Here is a 23520-nt window from a genome sequence, read left to right on the forward strand (position 1 = left end):
GAAGTTGGTCGAAACTCTCCCCAACTCTGAGCCAGACCCACTTCTGGGGCTGAGCCAATTAGACACCTCCATGATCACTTTTTAAGAAAAAGATGGAAGAGGAGGATTCTTCCTGTTCTTTCCTTCTTCTTTTTTTTCCAGCTGGTGGTAGTGCAAGGAGTTGGAAGAGAGAGAGAAGCAACCATGCAGACTCCAAGGTCAGTGAGGAAAGGGAGGAGGAGGTGTGCTGGAACACAAACTCCTCTGCATCCTGCAGAGAGAACTGGTGAAGCAGAGATTTGTTTGCACTTCGTTATAGACCCCAGATCAGGAACAGTGACTCACTTTGTTAAAGACCTGATGTCATTGTCAGGGACTGTATCCAGAGGAGGCCGTGTCCTGTGTGAGGGACCTCATATTCACAGAAGCTGTATCTGTGAAAAACCCAAAGAAATTCATTAAAATTTTGCCCAGAAAAGACATTTTCTGATTGTATTTGCCTGGCTAGCTCAGTCGGTAGAGCATGGGACTCTTAATCCCAGGGTCGTGGGTTCAAGCCCCACGTTGGGCGTTACTTGTGGTTTTGCCCAGCTGGGACAAAGGAAAAAATCAAAAACAAAACAGGACTTCTCTCCCTCCTGGCAGAACAAGGAGCTTGGAAATAAGAGGTATCTTAAATAGAACAAAGCTCAAAACAAGTTAGAAAGAAACAATTATAAAACTGTCCCACACAGGACCAGCTCTGGACTGGCAGCTGAAAACTGCATCCCCTGAAGAAAGCCTGTTCTGGCCAGTTCCCCACTTATATACTGGACATGATGTCAGGACTAGATGATCTCTAAAAGTCCCTTCCAACTCTACCATTCTATGGTTCTATGATTCTGTGATGGTATCTACTGGCCAGCCTATACATCTTCCTGGTTCCTCACAGGAATTAACGCTATCCTAGACCAAGCCAGGACATTTTCTTATTATTATCAGCAGCAGAGGGCCTTTTAAAGACAGAAGGAGACAAATGCAATTATTCCTCTTCTTTTTTTTTTTTTTTCCTTTAATGACCAATAATCTCTCGATATTTGATTAAAACCCAGACTGAAGAATTACAGTTGCCATTGCTAGTGAGTATTAAGGATCCATATAACGTGGAAAGGAGTCACATATCAATAATTATAAACTTGCATGATATAGAGAAAACCCAAATATACAGTTCTGTGACTTTCACAGAAGGTTTAGAGAAGTCATTGCTGGGTGATATCACATAGCACCTTGGTCCATTTATACAGGGTGAAGGACAAGCTAAAAACTTGAATGGAAGTTTGCCCATTTACAAATCCAACAAAAGTCCTTTAGGAATTGAGTTTTCATTACAACTCTATTCCTTACTATTGTAACAAAATCTGAGAGCACATAACAGCCAGAAGTCAGTCCTCATCCTTCTTTGCCATGTAGTGCTACAAAACCAGGATATTGGGGAGTGATGGAAATATGACCAGTAGATTGATCTAACTTTCCAGCTCTGCTCCATTCACCTTTAATTAGGGACATTCATTTGCTTTCAGTTTGTCTTAATATTGCTATAACTTCGGTATAGTCTGTTATACAAATATCTCAGCATACTTTACCACTAGATTTTGAAAACCACCATGTTCTGCAGCTTGCAATTAAAAAGCCTCACTGTCTTAGAAACACTTATATATTTAATGATATATAAGATTTTGCATGATAACATAGCAGGAGTTGAAAATATTTAAGCTATAAAGCATTGTGTAATTTTAAATTTGACAGGCATCATTTAGTCTCTTCTGCAGATAGGGAGGAGACTTCAAAATTACCTCATGACATTAAATGTTCGATAGGGTCTTTATCGTGTTTCAAGCAGAAAGTAGTAAGTAAGCAAGTAAGTAGTAGTAAGCATTCTCCTGAAAACTTCTTGTATTAGCCTACTATATTCATGCTGTTAGGAATAAAATATAATTGTGTTCAGAATTAATCAAATGAATCTGATCCCTTCTGTATCTTCAAAATATAGAAGAAAGTCATCATTTCAGACAAGTAAATAATCTAAACAACACATGAATTTTATTCCATTCTGCACAGAGCTCAGGTCTGGAACAAAATATGATATTCTAAGATGAACTATTTCATTTTTTGTTAAATTAAGTATTGATAAGAAATAAAAGTTACAAAAAAAAAAAAAAACCAACCCACAACCAAAAACTTTTACAGCACTTTCTACACACACTTAAACTGTATATGAATTATAGGAAATCATTTCCATCCTCTTTCATCTGTGGACCTCACACCTGAATGGGACATATACTTCCCAAAAAAATAGGACTGACATATTCTATGAGGGTCCACAAAAGCAAGTGTAAAGAAAATGTCAGCTGAATCAAAATGAGGTTTTGGAGTCTCCATCTCTGGAGGTTTTCAAAATCTGCCTGGACACATTCCTGTGTGACTTTGTCTAGATGGATGTGCTTTAGCAGAAGGGTTGGACTAGATCTCTAAAAATCTCTTCCAACCCCTACCATTCTATGATTCTGTGTGATTCTGTGAAATAAATGCATAATAGAAATGTACATCTGCAATAAAAAAGAAGGAAAATCATTTCACCCAATTTTTATGAAAGTTGACAGTAAGGAAAGGTGTAAACAATCTGTTCAAGTATCTTCCAAGGTTTTGAAATGTAATTTTTTTTAATATGTATAGGGTGATCTATGTTTTTTTCTGAGTTTTAGAACACCACCTTAGATTTCAAACTTTTTAGGGGGATTGTTTCTCTTTGTTACAAATAAGTCATCAAAATAAACACAAACGACAAATTAGTCACCATAAAGTGATAGAGTCACTTGCCTAACTGAACAGACTGAGTGGAGTTCGTTTTGTGGACATTTTTATAAAAGCACCAGGTAGGGAATGAGTAGAAGAAGTAACCAAACAGAAAATTCTGGATTATCTCTAAAGGTCCCTTCCAAACCCTACCATTCTGTGATTCTATGCCTTGTCTATGACTTATCTGAGTCATCAGCTTCATAGAAACACAGTAAATAGGTCCTACACCGAAAAGTTCATCTCGTATGAAAGCTATGCAATAAGGCCTGATTCTGCTTCAAACACAGTTGTGGCAAATCATTTAGGAAAAGACTTGGAAAAAAGTTACAAAATGTTAGATTAAGATCAAGTCACTTGGAATCCTTATGAAGAAGCTGCAGAGATTCAACAATTATTACACCAGCCTATAGGTTAAATGGAAGCCACAACCCCCTGAAGTTTGGCCACATCACATCACAGCCTTGTAGTGGGGCTAAGTTTAATCTTTCCCAATCCTCTCATAAGTGCAGCTGCATAAAGTGTGAATAAGCAGTCTTTATGTGTTGCTCATTAAACCCTAAGGAACATATTTTTTGAAGTCAAACAGTATCAAAAATCATTGTTAGTACAAACTTTTGTTGCTGTGCTAGCCAGTTCTAAGAAATAACTTCAATCAGTGAAAAGCAGAAAATCATGAGTTCATCTCAGTTTTGAAAATAATTCCTTGTCTGAATTCTAATATGTCATTCAAAAGCTGGTTTTCCAAATAAAACTTTAGCTTGGGCACTTTCCATGCTGGGTACCTACTTGCTGAGATTTAGCGTGAAATCCTGATTTCACTGAAGTTCCTTAAAGCTTAATTTTTACAGGGGTCAAAATTTCGTTCCTATGACTTTTGTCTGAGAACATTGCCCAGTCCTTATTAACTTAATCTGGTCAGCAGTGTAGCATTTGAGTGCATAACCAGGTGGCATCTACCTTGACTTCAGCAAGACTTTTGACACTGTCTCCCATAATATCCTCATCAGAAAGCTCAAGCAGTGTAACTTTGATGAGTGGACCGTGAGGTGGATTGAGAGCTGGCTGAATGACAGAGCCCAGAGGGTGGTGATCAATGGCATAGAATCGAGTTGAAAGCCTGTGGCCAGTGGAGTTCCACAGGGGTGGGTTCTGGGGCCAGTCCTGTTCAATATCTTCATCAGTGACCTGGAGGAGGGGACAGAGTGTACCCTCAGCAAGTTGGCTGATGACACCAAACTGGGAGGACTGGCTGATTCCCCAGAAGGCTGTGCTGCCATTCAGCAGGATCTCAACTGGCTTGAGAGTTGGGCAGAGAGGAACCTCATGAGGTTCAACAAGGACAAGTGCTGAGTCCTGCATCTGGGAAAGAACAACCCTATGCACCAGTACAGGCTGGGGATTGAACTGCTGAAGAGCAGCTCTGCAGAGAGAGACCTGGGAGTCCTGATTGATAATAAGCTAAACATGAGCCAGCAATGTGCCCTCGTAGCCAAGAAGGCCAATGGCATCCTGGGATGCATCAATAAGAGTGTGGCCAGCAGGTCAAGGGAGGTTCTTCTTCCCTTCTACTCTGCCCTGATGAGGCCTCATCTGGAGTCCTATGTCCAGTTCTGGGCTCCTCAGCTCAAGAGGGACAGAGAACTTCTGGAGAGATTCCAGCGCAGGGCCACCAAGATGATCAAGGGACTGGAATATCTTTCATATGAGGAAAGACTGCGGGAACTGGGGCTGCTTAGTCTAGAGCAGAGGGGATTGAGACAAGATCTTATTAACATTTATAAATATCTAAAGGGTGGATTGGGACATCCCTTTTTTCTATAGTAGCTAGCAACAGGACAAGGGGTAATGGGATGAAGCTGGAACACAAAAAGTTCCACTTAAATATAAGAAAAAACTATTTCACTGTGAGGGCGACAGAGCAGTGGAAGAGGCTGTCCAGGGAGGTTGTGGAGTCTCCTTCCTTGGAGGTCTTCAAGACCTGTCTGGACATGTGACCTGATCTAGATGAACCTGCTTCTGCAGGGGGGTTGGACTAGATGATCTCTAAAGGTCCCTTCCAACCCCTACCATTCTATGATTCTATGATATCTGCAACCGGACCTTTCTCCAGTTAAGAATTTAATTAGCATTTCCACAATGAGATAAGAAGTTAAAAATAAAGAAACTTTTGTCTTCAGTTACAGAGCTGAAGACTTACATTAAACTCAGTATACAGAGTTTCCAGATACTGAGGGTTCCTCATGGAATTAATTTTTGCAACTACCAACAATAGTTGACCTACTGTCACAGATCATAACAGAGCTATGGAGTAACTTCTGCCCATAATCAAGGCCAAAGGTCACATGTTCTTTTTTTTTTTTTTAATGCATCAATTTACATTTTTAGCTGTTATGTATTAACTGTGATTTTGTCATGCTATGACACAGGAAAGGGCATGTGTAGTATGATTTCTTTTTCTTGTATAAAGAGGTGCAGTTTCAGATCTCTGTCTTTGTGTTTCTGACTTAGCTAATTCAGAAAACTCATGAAGACAACACAGACAGTCTGTCCCATGTGTTTTGTTAAATAAATATGAACTTTGCAGTCTAAAACCCCTCAGTACAACATTTCAGTTGGTCTTTTTCAAACCAAATGCTAAATGTTAGATTTTGAACCTGAATCATATTTTTTATGGGTATATGCTTGTAAACTTTTCACTTGTTATAACTTAAGAAAGGATATTAAATATGCACTGATCTAATGTACTGACTTCTCAGTTTCTCAGTGTGATATATGGGGCAGAGGTGAAAATAGTGACCATGCATCTCTACCAGCTGTCAAATGTTCTGGCACAATTCAGAGTTTTTGTTTTGCGATCAGCTTAAAAACATAGCTTTGGAATATGTGCAAGCTAGGTTCAGAGATACTGTTGGTGCTGTGTGGTCTTGCATAATGCTCTCCTGCACTATGATTGGTTTCACTGCTGACATCAGACCCTTATTAGGCAAGGAAATATTACGTTCAAGAAACTAATCAAGCACTTAAATTACATAGCTGAGATTCTTGGACTCTCTAAGCAATGTGAAAGTGTACTTACTCTCTGAAATTTCTCATACTCTCTATCAGGTAAGTGTTCTTGGAAAATAACTCAAGGTAAACATAAAAAAAAATGCAGGCATTAGCCCATATTATGATTGTGTTTGTGGATAGGAATTTAGGTATTTTATTCAATAAAAATGTCATAATTCCCTCAAGATTCAACCCATAAATTGTTAACACAAGTAGATGAAGTGATGCAACTAATTTACTTATATTATGTCTTTGCATTGAATATTAAAATTGGGGGAATTATTTGAGTATTCTGGTGCTACTGATTGTACTTCAGATCTCCTGATACCGTAATTAGAACACACCAGCAATCAAGTCTTCAAATAACTTTATTCAAATTCACTAGCTTTATTCTTATCTGCTGTCTTTATGTTTAATTTTGCATTCTATGTTTTTATATACACATGTAATGCGACTTGAATTTCTTATCTCTCTTTTAGCAAATTGTGCTTTGGATCCAAATTAAGCAATCAAGCAAAGAAAACAAAAAGTCTGTATCAGGTAATATTGGTTTGATTTATGGTGGTCATAAAATATCAACCATAATTTAAAAGCAATTTCTTTAAAATAACATTATAATCACCTTTTAGAAAAGATTGCTTCAAAATTATAGAATAATGCATGAAAATAAAATAAAATTGATGCCTAGTCATTTGAAAAATGGCAGGAGACTGTGAGGCACTTTGTATTTCTTATGATTACTTCTTAGAACAGTAGAGTAAAAAAGTGCATAAACAGAAAAATTATAATGAAAACTTAAAAAAAAAAAGGAATAGGATAAGTTCATTCCCTCCCTTTCCCATGCTATTTTTCCATACAAATATAAAGACTCTGGAAGATATGTCTAATAGATATCCAACAGAAGTAGATTTGCTTCCCAAATTCCTGTGTTATTTTATTCTTGTCCCATTAAAATGTATGGTACATCTTTCTCCTGAATCCTTTTTGTCAAGTGTTGAAGAATCAGTTAACAGGCTAGAAATTTGTTTCTTTTACTGTATGCAGTATATAAACTCCAGGGAAAAGACATGGTAAGTCTTACCTGTATCATCTTACCCAAGGGGAGATTGAAAATGAGTCTTTTTAAAAGCTACCTTTTATCTACCTTTCTCAGTGATTATGCTTTCTGTTCTGATTTAGTTTTAAGAAAAAAGGTTCAGAGATGATCTCATTTCTGAACTAAAGTCCAGTTAAGGGATAAAGAATGAAACATCTACTCCTTGTTCCCTTATGCTTCTTTTCTATATCAATATTTTTTGTAGTTCTTGGAAATACTTTGTTTTATTTGTTATAATAATAATACCACTATCTCTAGCAAGAAAAACAGAGTGGAAAGAAAAATAAAAACTTGTAATTTTTCTGAAATCTTTGAAGCATTTTATTTCTTCACTCTTTAGCTTTGTCTCCCATGTGTCAATAATCAGGTACTAAATAGAAACCAGGTTATTGCCAAGATTTTGCTTGCAAAGTTTAAAACTTAACTAGTTGTTAAATCCATAAATTCAGCAATTCTCAATAGGTTTTAGAACTTAATATATTTTTATACTTAAAAATTTTTCATTTGATTCCTAAAAATTCTATCCTATTCAGCTTGATCCCAAACCCAGATCTGCTGCAAAAATCACCAAAGGCAGATTCAAGATTAATAGGAAGTAAATGATGCCCTAACGATGAGTTGAGTATACAAGGAAATCTACCAAAACGTGTGCTTAGAAGACTTTATTTTTAATAAGCAATGACTGCCGTATGACTGTCTGCTGCCTTTGGCTTTGGTGGAAGTAGTAATGTGGAAGAAAAAATGAGAAAAAAAATGCCAGAGCAGAATAAGAGAAGCTATAACAAAAAAGAAAGACTTAAAGCATATTTATTTGTCCTATATATCCACCAAGAAAAATAGTAAACGTATTTCAAGCTAAATTTTCTGAATAAGCTGTTTTTATCAGAAAAGAGACAAGCACTTGACTGAAGTTAGTCCATTTATTCTCTTTCAGGCACTTCCATTTTACTTAAGCTAACCTAGTTGCTCCTTTTTCAAGTGTCTCAATCTTAGACTTGGATTCAAGTATTTATTGATTTGTTATGTGTCTTAGGTCACAAACCTAAATGTTCCGTGACTCATATTTACCTTTAAAAAAAAAATAGTGTTTTATTTTGTCAAAACAATGTATATGCATTATATAATTAATGATGTATGAAGCCAATTAGAATCTGCTTGCTACTTCCCTGTAGATCTCACAGAATCTTAAGGGTTGGAAGGGACCTCAAGAGATCATCTAGTCCAATCCCCCCTGCATATACTGTGTTAGAAATCTTTGTGATATTGCATTAAGCATACATACATAAACATATGATGGTAATATCTTGGTCTGGAACACATGATAGTAGAACATCAGAATTCTGATAGACAGGAAAGCCAGTGGTATACTTACAATATGAGTTTTATAGTCATTATCTTTAGACATAAATGAAATATTGAATTTGCATTAATAGAAGTATTCATATTACTGTGATTTTTTGTGTCTTCCACAGATATCTTTAAGAGGTAACGAAAATGATGAAAATAAAATAAAAAAAAAAAAAAGAAGAAAAGCCTGCAGAGCTATAAACTGAAGTATACGTGCTTGTGGAAAACATTTAGAATGAATCAAGGGAACAATAAGTGAACCTTTTTTTGAGTAAGTAGGAAAAGGTATTCTTTAGCTTACAAAACAGAAGAAACATGCAGATTGCAAATGCATAATAATCTCCCTTATGACATTTTGCATTGCTTGGGTTTTACCTCCCTCCCTGTATGCCTCTAGAGGGACCAGAATTATGACTACAAATCTTGCAGATTCAGGGGTAAGCATTTGGTTCTTGTATTTCAAACAGGACTCACATAAACATACATACATAGCCTGTCCTTGTATGACAAATGCTTCCATTCCACAGTATTCTTTGCAGTCTTTTGGTGGACCTGCTCTGGTATATTCATGTCTCTCCTGCTCTGGGCAACAGCTGATAGTATCTCACCGCTGCTGAGTGAAGAGGAAGGATCATCTCCCTTTACTTGCTGGTAATGCTTTTCACAATGCAACCTAGGATACTGTCAACCTGCCTTGCCACAAGATGCTGGCTCATGGTCAGCTTGTTGTTAACCAGGACCCCTGATTTATTCTCTGTAAAACTGCTTTCCAGACAGCTGGCCCCAATCTATCCTGAGAAATGGCATTATTCCTCCCCAGGTGCAAGACTTTGCATTTTCTGTTGCTTAATTTCATAAGGTTCATTTCCAGATGGACTTTCGTAATTCCATCACTGCAGTGTTAGATAGCATCTCCATGTTCCTCCATGGCCACATGCACCTGCTTCTATCCCTTGTACTTTTTTTTTAATGTATGACTTTAAGCAGGAGCTTCTTGATCACGTATTTGTCCTTCTACCTCTACTTGACTTCTGTCATGTTGGAATGAACTTGAGCTTGGAGGAGGTAATCCTTGATAATTAATTAAGATTTATGATTTTTTTTCAGGTGTTCAATAAAGTATTAATCTTGACTACAGTGGTTCTTAAAGAGAGAGGCAGACTGCTTCGTTAGTGACATGACATAAGAAGATTCATGAGACAAAAGTTCTTTCTCTCCTATCTGTTAAGAGAATAACAACAGATCTTGCCACTTTCATAACTGTAAAATAGTTCAGTATCTACACTTTAGATGTCAAAACCAAAGAAAATTACCAATTAGGTTTCCAGTTAATTGGACTGAATGTATTCCTAGAGTTTATAGGTCAAATTATCTTTCTATACCTGCTTCAGTGAAAAAAAAAAAAAGCCTGATTGAAATGAGAAAAGAGTCCCAGATTGACAATGAAGTAGGTATTAAAAAATGGCTGGGCCCAGGAGTAGTTGTGAATCAAGCTATGTCCAGTCTGCAGGCAGTCACTAGTGGTGTTCCTCAGGGCTCAGTGTTGAGGGCTGTTCTGCTTCATACCTTTGCCAATCAATGATCTGGATGAGGGGATGAACCCTCACTAAGTTTGCAAATGACACCAAGTTGAGTGGGAGTGCTGATGTGCTTGAAGGCAGGAAATCTCTATAGAGTGACCGGGACAGACTGGATCATTAGGCTGAGGACAGTTGTATGAGATTTAACAAGGCCAAGTGCCAGGTCCTGCACTTGGGCCACAACACCTTCATGCAACACTACAGGCTTGGGGCAAAGCAACTGGAAAGCTGCACAGAGGAAAAGGATTTGGAGGTGTTGATCAGCAACTGCCTGAATATGAGCCAATAGCTGGCCAAGAAGGCCAATGGCATACTGGCTTGAATCGGACATAGTGCAACCAGCAGGACCTAGGATGTACCACCTTTTATTTGGCACTAGTGAGGTCACAACTCAAATAATGTGTTCAGTTTTCAGCCACTCACTACAAGGACATTGGGGTGCTGGAGTGTGTTCAGTGACGGGCAACAAAGCTGGTAAAGGGTCTGGAGAACAAGTCTTATATGAGGAGTCGCTGAGGGACCTGGAGTTGTCTAGTCTGGAAAAGAGGATGAAGAGGGGAAACATGATCACTCTCTACAACTCCTTGAAAGGAGATTGATAACAGGCAAGTGTTGGTCTCTTCATATACTCGTAGAATCATGGAATGGTAACGGTTGAAAGGGAACTCTAGAGATCATCTAGTCTAACCCTACAGCTAAAGCAGGTCCAACTGGATCAGGTCACACAGGAACACATCCAGGCAGGTTTTGAAGACCTCCAGAGAAGATTTATTGAAATTTATCCTGAAATTTATTCTCCCAAATAACAAGTGATAGGACAAGGAATTAGCCTCAAGCTTCACTAGGGGAGGTTTAGATCCGATATAAAAAATTTCTTCACCAAAAGGATTATCAGGCTTTGTAGCAGACCATGAAGGGAAGTGGTGGAGTTATCATCCCTGGAGATATTTAAAATATGCATAATTATGGTACTTAAGAGACAATATTTGATAGTGGACTTGTCAATATCAGGTTAATAGTTGTACTCAATGATCTTAAAGGTCTTTTCTAACCTAAATTATTCTGCTTCTATGATTAGTAAAGATGACTTGCCAAACAGGTTTATCTGTATTCTGCAGATACATTCATTGTATGCTCCCCTATCTCCTTAGGAAGGTTACTCTCAGCAATTGTAGAGAATTAAATGATCTTGTTACTGTTTCAAAGTATTGGTCAGTATATTTGATGTGTCAAAGTAAACCTATATTCTTCTAGGAAATAAAGTCACTGATCTACAGTTATTTAATAATGATGTCTACAGCTTTGGATAGTTTTTGGATGGTAAGAGCATAGCAGTTATGATCTACATTTTTCTAGCTAAATTCTTTCTTCCACTATATGGCATGGTAGAAGAAGGTACTAATGAACACTGATATTGCAAAAGGCTATATGAAGCTTTTTATGAAGGCTTTCCAGATCTAAAACTTATTAAATTGGTTTGATAACCATTATTATAAATAATTTTTATTGTAAATACTTCTACCTTTAGGCAGGGTAGAAATTTGATGACAATCTTCTTCTGCAATAATTTAATATTTTCCTGCAATAAAGAACAATTGATGTGATTTATTTCACCTTGTTGTTTGCAAAAGCAGGGAAGTAGAATCAGTAATTCAAGAGATATTTTCCAATCCAATGTTTTTCCATCAGAACTTGGATGCATAAGATTTTCTATAAAAAAGTTATTGAATAGCAGTGAAGCTTAAAAATGTGTCACAGGTCACCTGCTCCCTTGTATATTATTGCTCTCCTCAATATTCTCCTTTGCTTTTTGTTCAGTACAGTTTTAGATGTAGTTTTAGATATATCTCAGATGTCAGAGGTTCAACCATCTCTCTTAAAAGATAACTTATAGGAAAATAGCTTTTATGATGGGAAGTTTCTCCATGTCTTTTATCAGTACAATAGTCACTGGTAACTCGTGTCTAGGTTGGTGAACTACTCAGAATAAAAGCAACTCTTTGGGGAATATTAGACACAAAAACCTAGCCACATAACACTGAGGGTCTCAAGTGAGATGTCCGATCTTCAGAAAACTTAAAATTCTCTATACTTATCTGAACAAAACATTTTTACTGATCGTGAGAGACTGAGCTCAGTGATCTCTCTATCTCATGTTGTTCATAGAGGTCACAGAATTCATAGAATCCTATGAGATAATGAGGTCACTGAGTTCATCTGTTCTATCCTTAACATTTGTGCAATGTCAGAATACCTAACATTTATAATGTAATTATGTATATTTTAATTGTCCTAGGGGACAGTAGGATGACCATGAGCCAGCAATCTGACCTCATGGCCAGGAAGGCCAATGGCATCCTGTGGGTATAATAGAAGGACTGTGGGCAGTAAGTCAAGGGAGGTTCTCCTCCTCCTCTCCTCTGCCTTCATGAGACTGCATCTGGAATATTGTGTCCAGTTCCCAGCATCTCAGTCAAAAAAAAGGACAGGGAGCTGCTGGAGAGAGTTCAGTGCAGGGCCACAAAAATGATAGAGTGAAGTAGAGTAGAGCATCTCTCTTATGATGAAAGGCTGAGAGAGTTCAGGCTCTTTAGCTTGGAGGAAAGGGAACTGAGGGGTGACCTCATTAATGTTCAGAAATATGTAAAGGGTGAGTGTCAGGAGGATGGAGATAGGCCCTTCCCAATGATGTCCAGTGATATGACAAGGGGCAATGGGTACAATCTGAAACATAAGAGATTCCAAGGAAACATAAGGAAAAATTTCTTCATTTTGAGAGTGACAGAGCACAAGAAGGGGCTGCCCAGATGGGTTGTTGAGTCTCCTTTTCTAGAGACATTCAAAATCCACCTGGATGAGTTCCTTTGTGACATACTCTAGGTGGTCCTGCTCTGGTAGGGGAGTTGGACTGGATGATCTTTCAAGTCCCCTTCCAACCCCAAAGTTTCTGTGATTCTGTGATAGTGAAAGTAGAGATAATAAATCTAAAGAGAAGAAAATATGGAAATTGAATTGACTATTGCCTTGAATTTTTAACTACTTGCAACCCATTCTGACTAAGGTAAAACTGAGCTTTTTGACTATCAAACTATGGATATTCTAATATTATTTATTAAAAATTTTCTTCTAATAATAGCAGAGCTACTATCATTGTTTCACTATTCTCATACCTTATCATTCTTAATCTATTTTCCTTGGAATTACTAGATAAATTTATAACAGTCTTAACTACAGTTGTTAGACTGTTTTACACTTAGTGATTTAGGTCTCCCAATCTTTTCTGAATAATATATATAAATATCATGATCCCAATTTAAACAGATGGAGAAACAGATGCTGAAAAGTCACTTAAAGATCTTATCTAGACCCAGTTCAGAATAATATTCACATTATGAGTGAAGCATATTGAGGTGTCCTGGGATACCTGTGTCTCTCAGGTACGAGAGATCCACAAACGGAAATAATATATATGTTAGGTTTCTGGGACTATTTTATATGGGTTTGCACTGTATTATATCCACGTCCTTCTTAGGTGTCTCTAATACTGCTCTGCATTATAACAGCATAGCTGGGCCTTCAGATAAGCTGTTAAGCATATTTCTTTTTCTTAGTTCTACTAATGGTACCAGTGACGGAATGCCATTGTGAAAAGGGATATCTCTTACTTCTCTTTCACAATAAGCCAATGAAGTACATTTTTTTCAGTATCTTATATTCCAGTTGTTTTGGATATCATGTCCTATATTTGTACCATTGCTATATCCAATTTTACTTTTTTTTTTCTTATTTATTTTGCTTCTGTCATATTTTTCTTGTAGAAACTATCTCTTTGTTACTGAGAACTAATTGAGGACCTTCTAATGACATTTTCCTGAAAGTAAAATTGATTTGTTGCAATATAGACACATAGTCTATCATAAAGAGATAAATATGTTTCATATTGCACATTTTCCTAAGCACAAAATATAATTATATATGGCTGTGGAGATATTCTAGTGATTATACTAAAGTCAATGTAGAGCTTTTAAGTGCTGCTGTCCTTGTGTAATATTAGGTTCTTCATTTAATAGCAGAAGAATGATAAATTTTAGAAATGTTTTTGTGTGAACTTGAAAAATCAATATAATAAAAATGAAAGCATACACATATACAAAGCAATAAAGTTACTATGAGACTTTGTGGAAACTATATAGCCCAAAAAATACTTAAATTAATTAGAAAGTTGAAGGATATCACAAAGAGTAAGATTCAACTCCAGATAAAGACACATATTTAATCTAAATTTTCTCTTCATAACTATGTGTAAACTAGAGTTCTAAGCTTATGCTACAGTCATTGGAAATCTAGGACTTAATTCATAGCTACCTGATGCTTAGCCTTCCAACAACTCTAGAAAGGTATATGACTGGATGTCCAGCTGTTGTAGAAAAATCAGTGTACTCTACAATATATGTTTCCCTGGAGCCATCAAAATATTTTCCTATGGTACAGTAGGGTCTTAAATTATTGATCTGTTTTTTACAACATGAACAATAAATATTCCTGAGGCTAACTTAGAATCTTGTCTTGATTATGTTTACTTTCACTCTTTAGTCTCTATTTTTCTTTTAATAGGACTTGCTGCTCCAAGTGAAAACTATTATTTCTGTAGTAGTCTGATAAGTCTTCCATAGATGAAAATATTAGATATTTCATAAGAATGCAAAAGACCTTGCAAAGGGCAGGGGATCATCTTCCCTAGTAAAACTTTTTCAAATCTCTGAGTTAAGACACATCCTAATTTCCCTTGTAAATCGTGTTCTTCATTGCTTTTGAATGATAATTCTTATCTATACATATATGTTTATAGACTTGCTGGATATAGCACAGATCATGGCTTCAACACTAAATTTTAAGATTTGGAAGAGACCTTGAAAGATCATCCAGTCCAACTCCCCTACCAGAGAAGGACCACCTAGAGTACGTCACATAGGAACTCATCCAGGTGGATTTTGAATGTCTCTAGAAAAGGAGACTCAACAACCCATCTGGGCAGCCTGTTCCAGTGCTCTGTTACTCTCACAGTGAAGAATTTTTCCTTATGTTTCTTTGGAACCTCTTATGTTCCAGATTGTACCCATTGCCCCTTGTCATATCACTGGACATCATTGGGAAGGGCCTATCTCCATCCTCCTGACACTCACCCTTTACATATTTCTGAACATTAATGAGGTCACCCCTCAGTTCCCTCTCCTCCAAGCTAAAGAGCCTGAACTCTCTCAGCCTTTCGTCATAAGAGAGATGCTTCACTCTATCATCTTTGTGGCCCTGCACTGAACTCTCTCCAGCAGCTCCCTGTCCTTTTTTTGACTGAGATGCCGGGAACTGGACACAACATTCCAGATGCAGTCTCATGAAGGCAGAGGAGAGGAGGAGGAGAACCTCCCTTGACTTACTGCCCACAGTCCTTCTAATACACCCCAGGATGTCATTGGCCTTCCTGGCCATGAGGGCACATTGTTGGCACATGGCCATCCTACTGTGCCCCGGGACCCCCAGCTTTCTTTCCCCTATCCTACTCTCTAAGAGTTCATTCCTCAACCTGTACTGGTACATGTAGTTATTCTTTCCTAGATGGAAATCCATTAGATTTCTCCTCGTCCAACTCTCCAGCCTGTACAGGTCTCATTGAATGGCCAGCACAGCCTTCTGGTTTGCCAACTACTCTCTTCAGTTTAGTATCGTCAGCAAACTTGCTGACAGTGTCATTGCCTTGTTCTGTAGCATGTAGAAAACATACTTTATTTTAGCAGATTCTTCTTTATATGCCATTTGAGGTATTATATTTCTTAAATTTAAGATAGAAACACTAGCACGTAGAATCTGATATTATTATTTTGTGGCTTTCTTAACATAAGCAGACTTTTCTCTGCAGCCTTATTGTATATGGTGTGTCTGACTGAAGTGGAGTCTTTGTCATCCATGATTTTCTCAGCTACATTGAGATATCTATGCTAGACTTCAGGAGCTATCAGCCCATACAACAAAATTTTACAAAAATTACTTGAAACTAGTCAGCTTCTACTTGTATTGAGTGACAATATGCACAGGAGTTCCCAAATCTTGAACTTCATAAGCTAATGTCAAGAGCCAGAGACAGAATTGGAATGATAGTAGTGGTAGTTATCACAGAGAGGCAACCAATCATGTGAGCAAAAATAAAATGAGAATCGAAATGATTTATTAATGTGTTAGTAATGCAGAATAAATTGACAATCAGTGAACTACACATTTTTTTATATGTATTGGTAACACTGCAGATTAATGACAATACTGAATGCTCAGAAAATATTAATAAACTACTAAAGGATCTAAATGACTTTCTGGTACTAATCTCAAAGCTCAAACTACACCCACATAGATGTGTGCACACAGCCACATATGCACGTCAGGACACACAGGTCACAAGTATATACAACTTTTTCTGGTAGCATCTATTCCCCTGTTTACTCATGCTCTTCACACTCACATCCCTACCTTAAGGAATTATGTTTTTAAGGTATATCACCAAGGGTAGCTCAAAAGTGTATACCTATCCAAAAGGAAAAATAAAGAAGTAAACCCAATCGATCAACTGAAACCCAAACAAAAAGCCAAAACTGTGAATCCAGGCATGTCATGTGGTTGCAATTGTTTAAATGTAATAGTTTGGTCAAAATGCCATTTTCTCTGACTCATCTTGACACAGATATGCAGAAAAAAATAAAGAAAAAATAAAATTAGACTCAATAAAATTTGTCCCATAAAATCTCCAAGGCTCTTAAAGAATAACAAACAACTCAGGAATACAAAGCCTATAAAAAGAAATGCAAAGACAAGAGTAGGTCATAAAGAAGTGAGTCATTTCATCATCAGATCCAGTTTTTCTCAGCCATTCAAAGAGAGGAAAGGAGAGAGAAAAGAGAAAATAATGAACAGTGTGTATCTGTAGGTGATGAGCTCTCAGGCTGTTAGGGACTTCAGCAAGAGAGTTGATCATCTGAGATGAGAAAAAAAAAAAAATGGAAATCAGAGTTCCAAATCTCTCTTATATGAAATTAGATCAGAGGATCTTGTGTTTTACTGTAAATACAACCATTGAGTAGGATACTGTTTTCTCAAAGTTTACATTGATTGTATGTCTAAGCCTGCCTCACAGTTGTCCTATCTCCTGATCTAAGATACGAAAAAAACTGACAGTGTATCTGTCTGTAAAAGCCCCTGAGCCACACACAGTGTCCTGTGTCCTGTAAAAATTAACCCTACCCCAGCCAAACCCAGGACACTCAGCCAAAGAGAAGAATACTCTGAGGGAGCAGAACTGTACTTCCTCTTGTGTACTTCTTTAAGATGTGGTAATAGCAACTGTTAGAAACAGTATGCCATCACAGAGGGACCTTTCATCTAACTGTACTCTTTTTATGTTCCTGATAGTCTCTTATTTCTCTCCTCTTTTCACAACTTTCCCATTATGATCACAGTAGCTTATGCTTTTCTATGCAGAAATGTTTAACTCTGACTTAATGGTTTTGGTGTTTTCTTTACTCATTAGAGCAGCACTTTTTATTCCTTAACTTTCCAACCTCTTATTCGTGAAATTTAACGCATCATCTTCCATTCCACAACATGGACCTTTCCAGAGGTGACAGGCCCACATACCACTGTCAAAGAAGCAGATTAAGAAGCACTTAGAAGTGGGCTGTGAGAAGTAGGTTCATCTGTCCCACAGAGCCACGGTTTCTGCTAAGTAGCCTTGAGCACCATCTACTGGCACTTTCTATACTAACTCCTTACCAGCATCCCAGCTCCTGAAAGAGGTTTAGCCCTGGTTACTAATGTCTTGTGGACTGAATGAAGAACTACTTTCATCCCTAATTTACAAAGGATTCAAGGGAAGGATTAGCTTCTGTCAATCCAAAACAGTAGACATGGTACTCGAGTCACAAAAATGTCTCTGAAAATAGATGTATATTATGATTCTACATCATGTTGATCAGCATTGTAGTTAAAAGTTCAACACACTGTTCTGGGGAACCCAAAAGGCATTTACACCATTCCCTCAAAAGCTTTGTCTGGTAACCTCCTATATGTCATCATCATTAATATATGAACCTGGAAAAAAATCCAAATGTATAAGATAACTTCAACAAGTATATATTAACACTTCTGAGGAGTAGAATATTAAAGTAAAAATCTGTTTGAGATCAGGATTTTAAGAAACATAAGTATCAAACTCAAAGATGTTGGTTTTCATAGAAATTAGAGAAGAAAATTATAACCACATAGATTATGACTGAGTAAATGATAATATCTTTGTTTTAAATTATATGTTATAGACAAAAAACACATATAGATATTTTTAAAAATTTACTCAAATGAAAGTAACAATAAATGTAGAAAGATTTATGTAATGAGGTACTCTTCCTTGGTATGAGTGTTTTGAGTTTTTTAGGGTTTTTTGGTTGGTTTTGGTTTGTTTTTTTAAAGTTCTAGCTACAGAAAGAAAGATAAATATGTTTCTGGAAAGACTAAACTTTTATTAAGATTATTGAACTCTTGGTGTTCACCTTACATTAGAATTGTGTTATTTAGAATAGAACTTCCTGTGACTGCCAGAAATTAAGAAAATAATGCAAGGTTTAATGATGTACTAACATTTGGATTTATTGCAAAGTATTAGTAGATTTCTCTTACATACAAGGAACGTAAATTAGGGAAGATGCAATAGCAAGTAGGGAAATACATTCCTTCTAACTGCAACTGTATTTGAAATCCATCTTAAGATAAAGTACATTGCAAAAATATCTGTCCCAGTGGTCTTGTCTTTATTTTGAATGTATCATTCGTTTTACCAGGAAAGGAAAATGGAGGGTAGGGTATCGTGTACGTTTTGTAGTACACATAAATTGAGCACATGTGATTTATATCACTCTTGCTAGTAATACTGTCAAGAAAAAATTGAACTGCACGTGAGAAACCAAACACCTATGAAAAGCAGATGGCTAAGTTTCCATAAATTTGAGACTGTCAGAAAAAGTAGACCAACAGAGCAAGCTGGTCCCATTCTTCCCCAAAAACTCATTATTTTATTTCTCAAGGTGGCTCACAGTCATATGCTCCATTGGAGTTCTCTCTGGTAGGTATACAAATAACAGTGATGAAAGTTTATTTTCGTGTTTGCATTCATTTTTGTGAGTTTGTGTTTCCTTTTTTCTATCATGAAGTCCTACACTAGTTGCCACTCTATTAGGCCATTGTAACACAATCTATAAACATCAGGGTAGCTTAGAAATCCTGATAACTTAATCAAATGAACAATTTTATTAGGTGTACAAATACACATACAGTAGATTCTAATCCTCCTCTCTTGATTGTTCTGATTTAATACAAATAAGTTATTAAAAGTATCTGTAATCCAATATATATCACCAACTGCCCTAGTTAATCAAGGTGAACACAAACTACTTGAACTGCATTTTATAGGGATTTCAGACTTTCAGTCTCTTTGTCTCCACTTATCCTTTAAGAAAAGATGACTATTATGATATTCTAATCAGATTTGTAATTCAAAGAATTTTAATTGCACATGCTATTGCCAGAGCAGTGAACATCAAGAAAATTTACTGAGAAAGGAGAGAAATAAAACATCGTTTTTTTTTAAAAAAAGAAAACAAACTCACATACAGTATGCTAAAAGTGTTGATTAATTAGTGTGACCTGTTTTGTATTTCATATGTCAAAAAAGAAAAATGAATGTGTACACTAGAGCCATTTACTGTGCTTTTGTTCACAAATCAAAGTATCTTAAATTTAAAAAATAATACATTAGGGTATTCAAGCAAGGAGTTTGAAATGTAACAGATGACAAGTCATTAGACTAGTGCTCCGTGTTTTGAAACTTTGTGAGAAACTTTGGAAATCTCTTCTCAATAAACTTTCTAACAGTAAACTCATTCAATGCAAAGTTGTTAATATCCAACCTGTAAGTCAAAAACTACTTTATTGAAAATATAATGGAAGTTAGCTCTGAATACAACCTACTGAAAGGTTAAGTTCAAAGGTTAATTAGTTGGAATGATCCCTCTGTATTTCTTAAGGTACGCTAATCCATGTAATCTTGGGGTTTATATAGAAACAGTGAAATCAGGAGACCCCTGTCATTCATGGAACAAAACATCATTAAAGAAGGAAAATAATACAGGTAAAACAGGTCACATTTGGGAAAGGAAGCTGTTAGATTATACGTGAGTTATCACCAATGTTAAAATTTACATATTTGTATGTTTTTGATGTTATTCATGCCATATTTCAGTAACGTGACTAAGATTAGCCTTTATTCAGTTATTTTACTAAGATAATTACAGCAAATTAAAAAAATTATCTTTGCTATCTAATTGTAACTAAGCACTGGATTCTAAATTAAAAGTTCATTTTTCATTTAAAACCTCTGAGATAGTCACATATTGATAGTGTTCTTGGAAATAAAAGCTTTTAAAGCATAAGGAAGTGAGTCTCTTAAGCACATCTCTTGATTACTTACACTAAAAATAATCAAAGGCAATTTTCAATTTTACTACCTCTGGCTATGTGACTGCTACTTCTCATATTATAATAGCAATTGTAACTGAAGAAACAAAATTGACTGGAGATTTCCAAACAGAATAGAATATTTGTCAGAGGTTATAAATTCAAAAGATATAAGTATATGTAGACATTAAGAACAATAGAGTCCTTCCATAAACTGATAAATAGAAGCTGTTAAGTAATAAAAAATATATCAATGAATAAAGATGACTATTCTACTGATTGAATATACAAAAGATGAGAAGACACAAATTCTGAATGAAGATATTAAGTATACAAAAATTTTGCAGTTGTCCATTTTGAAGAAGTTTAGGTGTATTGTACTCTACCACACCAAATGTTATACCTGTGCATTTTATGTATCTTTCATGGAGAACTGCTTGGAAGGGATCACATACTGCTCACTCGTCTTCTAAATTGAAGATCAAGTCCCTTATCTTAGAGAAATAGAAGAATGACTCTTCAATAGATGCTGAAAGTTAGACAATTCCCATAATCTTTCCAAGACTCAGATTATTAGGCTACTGGGAATTTGCAGACTTCCAGTTCTAGAATGGATGTGAGCAGCTGCTCTGTAATCTCAAGCCACCCTTAAACCCTGCTAAAGTGTTGCCTTAATTTTATTGTCAATCTTTCACTCTATTTGTGAAATGTGAAAGGATAAAACGTGGTTTTGATTACAGATCTAAAAATAACAGAATAATTTATATAAAATATAATAATTCATGATAACTTATAATGAGCTAGTATATAATGTGAGGCATATAATGTAATGATAGGAATAAATAATATAAATATATAATATTGTAAATCTTATTTATAATTAAAATTATATATTATTAAACTAATAAATTAATAACTTAATAATATAGCCAATTAATAGTATTATTAATTATTCATAATTGATATTATAAATCTTAAATGTTACTATTACTAGTTATAGATATAAATAAATGGGAATAGAAGTAAATATAATGATTATAATTTAATAATTAATATAAAAAATAATAAAGTACTTTTAGAGCTATAAGAAAGTATTTTTTCTTGATGTAAAGACACTATCCTGACGAAGTTATACATAAGTTCTGGTGGAATAAGGAACTAAATTATGGTTTTATCTTCTCCTTTCAGCTTGGAACTTGTTTAACAAGATTTTCGGTAAAAATGTTTACTATGTTTACAGAATTATATCCTTGCAATTTTGATTTTATGCACATATAAAAATAGGATATAAAGAGATGTAGCTTTCTTCCAAGTAATGGTAGATGCTTTCTTATTCAACTCATCTGCGCTGCTACATTAACATCCATAAAGTCTACAGTTCTCTACCATGGAATAAGAATAATCATAATTAGTGAGATTAAATTCGAAACAAATTTTTGTTAGTACTAATTTTAGAAGTTGTAAAAGATCAGGAGGAATGCTGGGAGAATTTTACTCTCCATCACTATGTAAAATAGATTGGAATATTACAGGGAAAAAAAATAATTATCAAAAGAAATATGTTTACATGTTAAATCTGTAAAATTACTATAGCTAGTTTATGTATCATTAAGGAATATAGTTTTGTATTGAAATGTTACATTCTTAAAAATTTTCCAATACCACCTGCTTCTTACAGTATCTGTGAAAGACAAAGTAAAGTTTTGTTTCAAAACTTGTATCCCCTAATGTTTTTTCATGCTTTCCTGGTTTTTAGTAGTATCTGGAAAATGATGTAATGATAGGAATATATTCTTGAATAATTTAATCCATACATTATACAAGAAATATTTTCCTTCCATTTTCTTTTTAAAAAGTAAATCCTTCATAATTTTCTACTAAACCACGATGTAGTATATTCAGCATATGCAGATACTTATAAAAAAGATACGTTTGGGGTTTGGGGGCTGTCGCCTTTTCATTTTGTTTTGATGACTTGTTTGTTTTTCAAAAATTATGAGTATATGATTCAATACATAAATTGCACAGTTACACATTCAATTGACAAATGCAATTTAAAAAGGTAATACTGTAACTTTCCAAGATTTATTTGCTCATTAGCACTATTTTTTGGCACTTTTGCAGCCACTAACCTAAAAAAAAAAAATTAAATTGTTTCTGTTATCCAATTTATGGATCAAAAATTGCCACAGATTGGTTTATCTGTGTACCCAGAGAAGATCCACACTTTTACATGAGCTGCCTTCCATAAAAAAGATCTTTGAATTCTAACTTGTTAGGGGCTAGCATCCCAAAGCACAAAATTCATGAGAAAATTGCATTTCAATAAACAGTCAACGTTGAGCAATAGCCCCTTTATATTTTAAAGACAACGGTCATCTAAGTAAAATTCATATATCTGATCAAAGTAGATATGAAGCTGCTCACAAATAAAATATCAGGATAAATGGATCTCATAGTAAAAAGAAAGTCCTACGTCTGGAACGAAATTTCATTTTGAAGTGAAAAAAAAATTCCTTGAGTGTAATTTCTGTGGATCCAAATACATAGATTATAACAAATAAGAATTTCTCTACCATTAGTGATTCAAAGAAAAAAAAAAGTTAAAAAAAAAAAAAGGAAGAATTCTGTCTAAAATAAATTTCTGTTTTCACTCAGCTTCCTGGTAGACCTGTATCCAGACTACAAAAAACAACAGGCTAGTTGGTACACTTCTTTCAGAGAGAGCACAGATCCATCCTCTGTGGATGAAACTATCATGTTTCCCTGTGAAACTTCAAAAAGCAGTTTACATGTGTATCAGTTTCTCACTCTTCCAAACTAAGCCCTCAGAGTTCCATTTTCCCAGAATAGGACTGAAGACAAAAATCTGATTAGTACAAGCAATATTGCACTATCAAGCAAATGAAAAAGAAGACCACAAAATAGCTCTGATTCTTTCATAGTCATATGACAAGCTGTAAATTTGCATAAACATTCCCTTAGAAAGCGATCAAATACAAGTCTCTCTGATCAGTTCACTAGAGGAAGGGTCAGGGAAAAGGCATAAAGTTTTAAAAATTTGACTCATTTTATAACTGACTTCACAGT

At 35.5% G+C, this 23520-nt stretch overlaps 1 non-coding gene across 1 annotated transcript; it reads left to right on the plus strand.

The window, feature by feature from the left end:
• Positions 1–477: 477 nt before the first annotated feature.
• TRNAK-CUU (transfer RNA lysine (anticodon CUU)) lies at positions 478–550 on the plus strand. The gene has a single exon. It is a non-coding gene; the product is annotated as a tRNA-Lys (tRNA).
• Positions 551–23520: the final 22970 nt, after the last annotated feature.

The sequence above is a fragment of the Colius striatus genome, chromosome 6 (genome assembly GCF_028858725.1).
Source record: "Colius striatus isolate bColStr4 chromosome 6, bColStr4.1.hap1, whole genome shotgun sequence".
NCBI lineage: Eukaryota > Metazoa > Chordata > Aves > Coliiformes > Coliidae > Colius > Colius striatus.